The sequence below is a fragment of the Erithacus rubecula genome, assembly GCF_903797595.1.
Source record: "Erithacus rubecula genome assembly, contig: scaffold_1013_arrow_ctg1, whole genome shotgun sequence".
Lineage (NCBI taxonomy): Eukaryota > Metazoa > Chordata > Aves > Passeriformes > Muscicapidae > Erithacus > Erithacus rubecula.
In genome coordinates this window covers 1,205-9,387 of record NW_027636402.1, presented here as the reverse complement: position 1 = coordinate 9,387, position 8,183 = coordinate 1,205, and the positions used below count along the sequence as shown (strand labels likewise).

Here is an 8,183-nt window from a genome sequence, read left to right as displayed (position 1 = left end):
TCTTTCTCACCACAGGCTTTATCCTTCACCAGCCAAGCCCCTCATGGCAGCAATGGAAATGTGGTTCCACATGTTCACACTCTTTCATACCATACAAAAGGGTAGTCTGGGGCTTTCCCACAACCTAGAAAATTGTCTGAGCACTTAATGTGGTCCTAGAACCCAAAAGATACCATCCTGTTGCTGGACAAAATTCCCAGCTAGGCTGCCAGCAACCTATGTCCTCCACAACTTGCTCCTAAGATCTCTAGATGCTTAACCAGTTTCAATTTCATATTTGCAAGATCATAGAATGCTCTTTTCCTCTGAGACTGTGTCTCCTCTTCTTGTATTCCTAGAGATGATCCTTGGAACACACACTCAATTTTCTGACTCTTTCTACTCCAATTTATAGCATTCCATACCCAAAGGAAAAGGTAACACAGGGTTGAGCACATTCCCATCCTTACTTTAACAAAGGCAGGGAATAAACAATGTTGCAGTGAAAGACTTAACACAGGCACGCACACACACACACTATAATACCACACTTAATAAAAGCGCTAAACCAGCTCCCAGGCCGTATTCCTGTCAGCATACCACTCTCAACCTCGGGGACTCTAACCCACCTAGGGACTCTATCCCCTGACCCAGGACTGTGTAGGTGAGACTCCAAACCACCTTTGAAAGTGACCCCTGAGACTTTAACCAACACTCTGTGAAAGAGCTGTGGAGGTGGGTGCCTCTGTACATGACTGAGTATTGTTTTACATCATGGCTAATAAAGCAACAGACAGAACAAATGTGAACAGTTACTGACAAAGAGCTTTTTCATATCACATATCTCAGGTCCTTGTCTGTTCCTGCATGGATCTGTGGAGGTACCAAGAGCTTTCCTGTGGAATGTTCTACCTCCCTCAAGAGTAAAGAGGGAGCTGGAGAAGGAGCTTGCCAGGCTGCTCTCTATAGTTTTCCAGCAGTCCTGCTCAAGTGCACAAGTCCGAGCTGAGTGCCAATGTGCGAATGTAAGAGCCGTGCACAGGAAGGGTTTGTGGGAAGGATGATCCAGGAATCACAGGCCTGGCAGCCTGAGCTTGCTACCAGGAAAGGCCTTGGAGCAGATCCTCCTGAGTGCCATCCCACGGCACCTGCAGGGAACCAGGGGCCCTGCTGGAGGCTGGGAAAGCTCTGCAGGGGGATGGGGACAGCTGGGGGTCCTGGCGGCCTGTTGAGGGCTTCTGTGCAGCTGTTTAGGGGGGTTGGTGTTGGTGGGAGTCAGCTTCTGTGCTTTGGCCCAGCTTTGGTTACGGAGGGCAGAAAGAATAGCTGTGATTTTTCCGGTTACTGGTTTTGATTGTCCCACAGGGAAGAAGAGGGGACAGCTGCACTTTATGAACCACTTAGATGTCTGTACCAGGAGGAGGATTAGCCATTGTGCAATCTCATTATTTGTTTGGGTTAATTTTGGAACACTGAGTGGACTTTCATTCCTTCCAAACTTTTACTCCTTGCTGCTTTGAGATGGGACGCCATCTTCCAAATCTTTCATGTTTTCAGACCATACCAATGAATATGGAAAGTTTGCAATATTTGGGAGATACTTATGTAGAGCAATCCTTAAGTGAGGATTCTTAAATGCCCTGAGCCCGCAGGGCAGGGCAATGATTGCTGATGGTTTGAGCCATTCCTAAAGATTCTGTCAGGCTGTTTTAGACACTTGGGGTGAGGGATTCCTTCCATCATGGGCCACTTTGGGTGGGCTGGCGGCAGCCCCAGGGCTGGTGGCAGTGTGTGCAAGGGCCCTTTGTGACACGGTGCAGCATGGTCACCATGGCATGGAACAGGACAGGGTGTCAAAGGGCCCTTTGTGACACGTGGTGATATAAGAGCTGATGGTGACACGGCCACGGCACAGTGCTCAGAGCACGCGACGGGACAGGAGCGGTGCCGTGAGGAGCCCCCGCACAGCGCACTCGTTCCTGTCGGACCCGGAGCTTTTCTGAGAGTTATTCCTGCAGCTGACTTCCCAGCCAGACTGCAGGACTGTTTGTCTCACAGCTTTCCCAAGGCACCTTTCTACAAGGTGCCCTCAAGGCCAGACTGAAATGACAGGCAGATTTCCCAGCTGTTTCCCACTCTTCAAAGTGTTCAGAAGAATGAAAAGGAGAGGCTCTAGAGTCCACCCAGCACAAGAGCCTGAAGAGCCGGAGCCATTTCAGACAATGCAGGATGGTGAGAGGCACAGCTGGGTAAAAGAGCTGATGGCTGCTGCCAGCTTGATCACTTCCTGTCCCATCCCATCCCATCCCATCCCATCCCATCCCATCCCATCCCATCCCATCCCATCCCATCCCATCCCATCCCATCCCATCCCATCCCATCCCCTGGGGACATGCCCAGGCACAGGACAGAAGAGGGGCTGGGCAGACACCCCGCAGTGCCCGTGCTCGTGTTCCCCTGGAGCATCCCAGGACTGTCCCTGCCTGGGGAGCGCAGGGCTGGGCTCTGTTCTCTGGCCTCTCCCGCAGCCCCTCAGCTCTGGCTGTGCTCGCTCTTTGCCAGGTGCAGCCATGGACCGCACACACAAGCAGGACCCCACCGGTGGCCGCTTCCGCAGAGCACTGAAGGTACCTGCAGCCATCCCCACCTGGGCTGGGCCTGCTGTCACTGCTCAGCCCAGCACAGCGCTTGGAGCACTCCATGGAACTTGCCTCTCCTCCCTGTCCTTTGTTCTCCTTCAGATGCTGCAGAAGTTTGTGCCGGTGCGACGTAGAAAGACCAGCACAGCAACAGAGGGCACAGCTGAGCCTGACTCCAGCCTGACCGAGCTCCAGGCAAAGCCTGATGTCAGCCCAGATGTGCCTGAGCGCTCAGAAGAGTCTGACACTGTAAGGAGTGATGACAGGGTGCAGGCTGACATGGCAGTGATTGAGGATGTGGGCATGACAATTGCTGACACTGGAGAGACTCAGGGCATCACAAACACTGACACCACTCCCACTCTGAGTCACTCTGAGGAACTCATAGTGGATTACTTCAAAGACCGTTGTGCTTCTCAGCACCACTTAAGCAGCCTGTGGCCAAGGCTCCATGCCTCCCAGGACTGTGTGCCCACTCAGGCCATGGTCACTGGGCCCCCTCAGTCATTGAAGGCAGAACAGCATGGCAGGAAGGGAAGCACTTCTCTGGGGAAGTTGGGGACATTACTGCCTCTGGCAGCTTTCCGAGTCTTCCCATGCCTTTTCAGGTGCCCGCCACAGTGAGATACATCCACCAGTGGCTCATGGCCAATGAGACTGATGAGCACAGGGTGGAGAGGTCACTGCTGGATGTCACCGAGGCACAGCCCACTGATGTGGTGATGACTCTCCTGTGTGTGTCCCCATCGTGTGACAGGTATAGGGCCCACCTGCCCAGAGGGTCAGGGCTCACCAGCCCATCACCCTGTACAGCCTGTTCTAGCTCTGTCTGAACAACAGAGAGTTCCAGGGCCCTCTGGCTGCTCCCTTTCCCAGCCCTGGCTTGTCATCACCCACCCCATGCTCCCTCCCTGCCCCTCAGGAGCCTGTCCCCACAGGGCTAAACTGCCTGGGTGCTGCTGGTGCGGGGCAATGGGCAGAGGCAGAGCTGGCAGCCAGCTCAGGTCCCTGCTGCTGCCCGGGCCACGGTGCTGTGTCTCAGACTGCCCTGAGACAGAGTTCTGACCCTACAGAGCTGCTATGGCTATGTGGAAGACAATCTTGTGCTCGCCCAGGACTGCAAAGCTGGCACGGTTGAGACTCCTGGATGTGCTGGGGAGCTGGCCAGAGCACAGCACGTGCACCTCCGATGGGGACACAACAAGAGTCTTTTCCCTGGCTGTGAGTTTCTGGAACTGGCTTTTTTCTCACCCCAAGGCTGCCCCTCCTGAAGCTCTCCACCCTCCTTCCCCCACCGAATCTCCCAGCCTGAGGTGCTGGGCTGAATCCTGGCCTAGGGGCAGCTTCAGGGGCACCAGGCCCGGTGCTCCCCCTGCGTCTCCCCTGGCCTCTCCCTGCCACGCTTGGGCCCTGCCACACGGATACCTCAGCACTGAGCGCTGTCTTGGGGTGTTTGTCCTTTGCAGGCAACTGTGGTGATGTGGAAGATCCTCCAGGAGCCCTGCATCCCACACATAGTGACACTGTATTTCACCCGCCTGTTTGTCCACCTGCTCTTCCAAGCGTACTTCAGCACATTGGATACACCAGAGGAGGTTGATAAATTGTGGAAAACATGCCAGAAAGAACACGGCTTTGCTGCCAGCTCCAACAGGTTTTCCATCCCAGTCCTTCTGTCCCTGCCATGTCCCCAGGGCAGGATCCAGTGCTCCCAGCGTGACCTGAGCTTTGCTCTGCACACAGGTTTGCACTGGAGACCCTGAAGTCCCTGCTCTGCCGAATGCAGTGTGAGGATGTGGTGACGGCAATGGAGCGCAAGTGTGGCTGGGACACGCTGCTGTCTGCTGACTCCCAGCACTATGCCGTGGGTGTGCTGGTCAGGTGAGACCCCACCCTCTCCACTCTTTGTGCTCTGTGTCTGGAGTGCCCTACACAGTACCCGTGCTCATGGGCCAGAGGGCCTTGTCACCGAGGCACAGCCAAACAGACTGGAAAAGACTGGGAAAGAAGGGTGTCCAAAAGGAGCTGCCTCCTAAATAGCTCAGGTCTCCTTGCAGCAGGATGGTGGGGAAAGACCAGACCTCTGGGAATCAGTCCTGGGAGAGGTTTGTCCCCCTGACTCAGACCTTGCTTTCCTTTTCCTCCTTTCAGAGCAATGCGCTCCTCATCCACACCCTTGTTTTCTGGGATTGCATTGTACCTGCTCAGCCTGCTCAACATGGAGATGCCATGCTGGGATTTTGCTGCCCTGGCATTCATTGTGGAGGTGAGCCTGATGGCCAGCGCTGTCTCCCTGAGCTGCCTCCCAGCTCTCTGGCCTCTCATAGCCACACCTGCTTGGGACGGTGCCTGTGCCCTGTGCTGCTGTCTGGGCCCAGCCCTGTGCGGTTCTGGGCTCCTGCCGGCCAGGTCCCTGTCACTGCCCTGTGCCTTTCAGGTCTTGGAGTGCTTGGATGTGTCCAAATACGGGGCCAGTCTCCTGGAGATCATCTCAAAGAACCTGCAGAGCGAGTGCAGGGAGAGGCGTCACCTGTCGCTCAGATGCCTCATGTTGCTTGGCCCCATGAATCCCCCCATGGTGAGAAGGGAGCAGCTGCTGAAGCCCTGCCAGCAGCATGAGCCTGGGGCATGCAGTCGCTTGCGCATGGCTGGGCTTTGGGTGCTGGGGCAGCTGATCCCAGCTCTCCTGCCTCCTGGGTCAGCTGCCCGCGTTGTTTGGGACAGGCCTTTGGCCTCTAGGCCCTGTGGCAGCAGAGTGGCCTTTCACACAGTTGTCTTCCAAACAGGCAAAAAAATTGTGGAACCTGACTGACAATCTTGTGGACATCCTGCAGGAAAACAATAGCTTCACTGTCAGGAAGACCATCGTTGTACTCCGATATTTGTTCCTCCACAATGGTGCCCCTGTACGCAGCCCCATCGCCCTGCGGCTGGCTGAGGCGCTCCTGCCACTCTTTGACCACGTAAGGCTCTGTGCCCCAGGCCACGGCCACCGACTGCAGCCCGGACACTTTGTGACCCGTGAATTTCAACGTTGGTGCCCACACGGGCCTGAAGGAACCAGTGCTTAGGACTTTTTTCCTTCCTTTCCTACAGCATGAAAGACAGGTGCAGCTGGGATCAATTACTCTGTTTGAAGAGATGATAGGTTTAATAATGAAAAAGGATAGAAAAGCTCTGAAGACACACATGTGGCAGAGCGTGTTCCCACTCTTCATCTACTGCCACGATAAGAATCCGGATGTGGCAGAGGTGAGGACTCGTGGGCTGCCCGTGTCCCGGGGGGGGGAGTTTTGCTGCCTCCTGCCCTGGTGTCTGGCGGGCTGCAGCCTCCTCCAGGCCTTGGCACAGGGACACGGCTCCTGTGCCCGGAGCTGCGGGGACATCTCTGCATCTCTGCTGGTGTCCAGGCCTCTCGAACAGCGCTGCTTTGTGTGACCAAGTTCCTCAGGAGGAGGGATCTCATGCAGCTCGTGAATACAGCGCAGCTGTGGAAGTTGGCTGAGTGCCTGGTAAGGACGGCCTGGAAGCGCCAGGCTCAGGCTGGAGAAGCCCCTTGAGCGCGGCGCTCACTGTGTGCAGCTGCAGCTGTGGCCCTGCTCAGCGCTGCCCGCAGGGGCCGCACGGGCCCGAGCCGGGTGCCGATGGAGCCCCGGCCCAGCGGGGCTGCGGGGCGGGCCGGCACCGCGGCTCCCCGGGCAGCAGCCGGCCCTGTGCCCCTGCAGAGCCCGGCCGGCGGCTGCTGGCCGCGCCTCAGGGCTCTGTGGGCAGGGGAGGCCGGGGCCGGGCGTGGGCAGCGCCTGCCAAAGGGCCGGAGCCCGCCCCGACCCTTCGCTCCCGCCGCTCTCCGCAGCTGGCAGAGGACAGGAGCCGAGCGGCCGAGCACCTGCGCCAGGCGCTGCCCTACCTGCAGAGCCCTCAGGAGCCCCTGCGAGCGGCGGCGTTCCGGTTTACGGGTGAGCCCGGGCTCCCTCCCCGCTCTGCCGCAGCTCGGCCCCAGCCCCGGCTGCTGCCCCGGCAGCTTCTGCCACCCGGGCCCGGCGCCGCGGAGCCCCGGCTGCTCTCGGGGCTGCTGCCGCCCTCCCGCAGCTGTGCCCTTGGGTGGCAGCGTGGCTGAGCACTGCCGGGCCACGAGGGCCAGTGGCCACAGGACTGGCAGTGCTGCTGGCAGGAAGCTGTGCCACTGGGCAGAGCCGTGACAGGGTCTGTGTTCCCAGGGATGGCCAGGGAACTCATGAGGGAGAAGAAGGAAGAGCTGCAGGTGCTCAATGAGGGTGAGTGAGGGCAGTGGGCTGTCAGTGGGGCTGGCAGGAGGAGCTGCAATCCCTGCCCTGCCTGCGGAGGGGTTTTGCTTCTTGTGTGAACGAGGGCTGGCGTGGGCAGAGCTCACAGAGATTTCCGGGATGCGGGCGGGGGGTTCGTGGCCAGAAACTTGATCCCGTTGGTCCCCTCTTGGCCATGCCAATAGCTGGGAGGAATGCCCCTGACAGGAAGATCTCCTTGGATTCCCACAGATCCGGGCTTTGACCGTGGCTCTGTTCCTCTCTCTTCCAGCCCTTCAAGCGCTGAGTAAAGACAACAGCCCTTCCCATGCAAGCCCAGTAACTCAACTTGCATTCAGGCAAAGAGCTGCAGAACTACGTTCACCTGATGGCTCAGACAAAGCAGCGTCCCTTTAACACCTCCACGTGCCACAGAAGAGGAGACCACCTGGAGACCAAAGACCAGCTGGAGCTCCAGGCAGAGCTGATGATTGTCACAGCTCTTGTGGCTTCAGCCGTCTCCCTGCTTGTAGACAGCTCCCTCTCTCCAACCTTCAGACTGTGCCCATCCCTTTTTTTCCTCCTCCACTCTTTATCCCTTTTGACAGCTCCCTCCCTCCAGCCTTCAGAACTGTCCCATCCCTTTTTTTCATTTCCATCCCTTTGCTTTGCCTTTCATCAATAAACAGTTTGGCTTCTTCACTTTGCCTGCATCTCTGTGGAGCTAAAGCAGCATAAATCCAGAGCCCTGGGACTCACAGGCCCATCCTGCCGTTCTCTTCTGTGCCGTGTTTTGTGCAGAGACATAGAGGAACGAGGGCAGATCAGGTTGGAAAGGTGTCTGTGCTGACGGTCCAATTCCACAAAACTGTGGATTCCAAGGTCTTGCTGAGCACCCTGAATTCCCTGGATTTTAGAAGAGCCACCCTGAGTATGCTCTGAACCCAGCTGGGAGGGATTCCATGACAAGCACTCATGGAGGGCAAAGGAGCTTGGAATGCTGGAAGGTTTCAAGAATAGCTTCCTGAAAGACACTAGCATGCTCCATCCCTGCACAGGGTCAGGAAGAGGGCAGAACCAGAGAGCATCAGGGCTTCACAGAGAGCTTTGGGTGTTCCAGAGAGCAAATGAAGCTAGCAGCACAGTGCCCGAGAGTCGGAGCGCTGTGACCGTGCCAGTGTTCGGAGCGCTGCCAGGGCAGTGCCGGGATCCTGGTGCTGGTTCTGGTCCCCACAAGTGAGGAATGGCAGCCCCTGCCTCAGACCCAGTCAGAAAGCCAAGCAAATGGGACCAGAGGGAGGGG

General features: G+C 57.3%; 2 long non-coding RNA genes across 2 annotated transcripts; both read left to right on the top strand.

The window, feature by feature from the left end:
* Nucleotides 1-1,931: 1,931 nt before the first annotated feature.
* On the top strand, nt 1,932-2,771 carry LOC306815129. Its single transcript, XR_013777324.1, has 3 exons — nt 1,932-2,211; nt 2,542-2,606; nt 2,721-2,771. It is a non-coding gene; the product is annotated as an uncharacterized lncRNA (long non-coding RNA).
* A 939-nt stretch (nt 2,772-3,710) lies between these two features.
* LOC306815128 lies at nt 3,711-4,494 on the top strand. Its single transcript, XR_013777323.1, has 3 exons — nt 3,711-3,839; nt 4,085-4,272; nt 4,362-4,494. It is a non-coding gene; the product is annotated as an uncharacterized lncRNA (long non-coding RNA).
* The last annotated feature ends 3,689 nt before the right edge of the window (nt 4,495-8,183 follow it).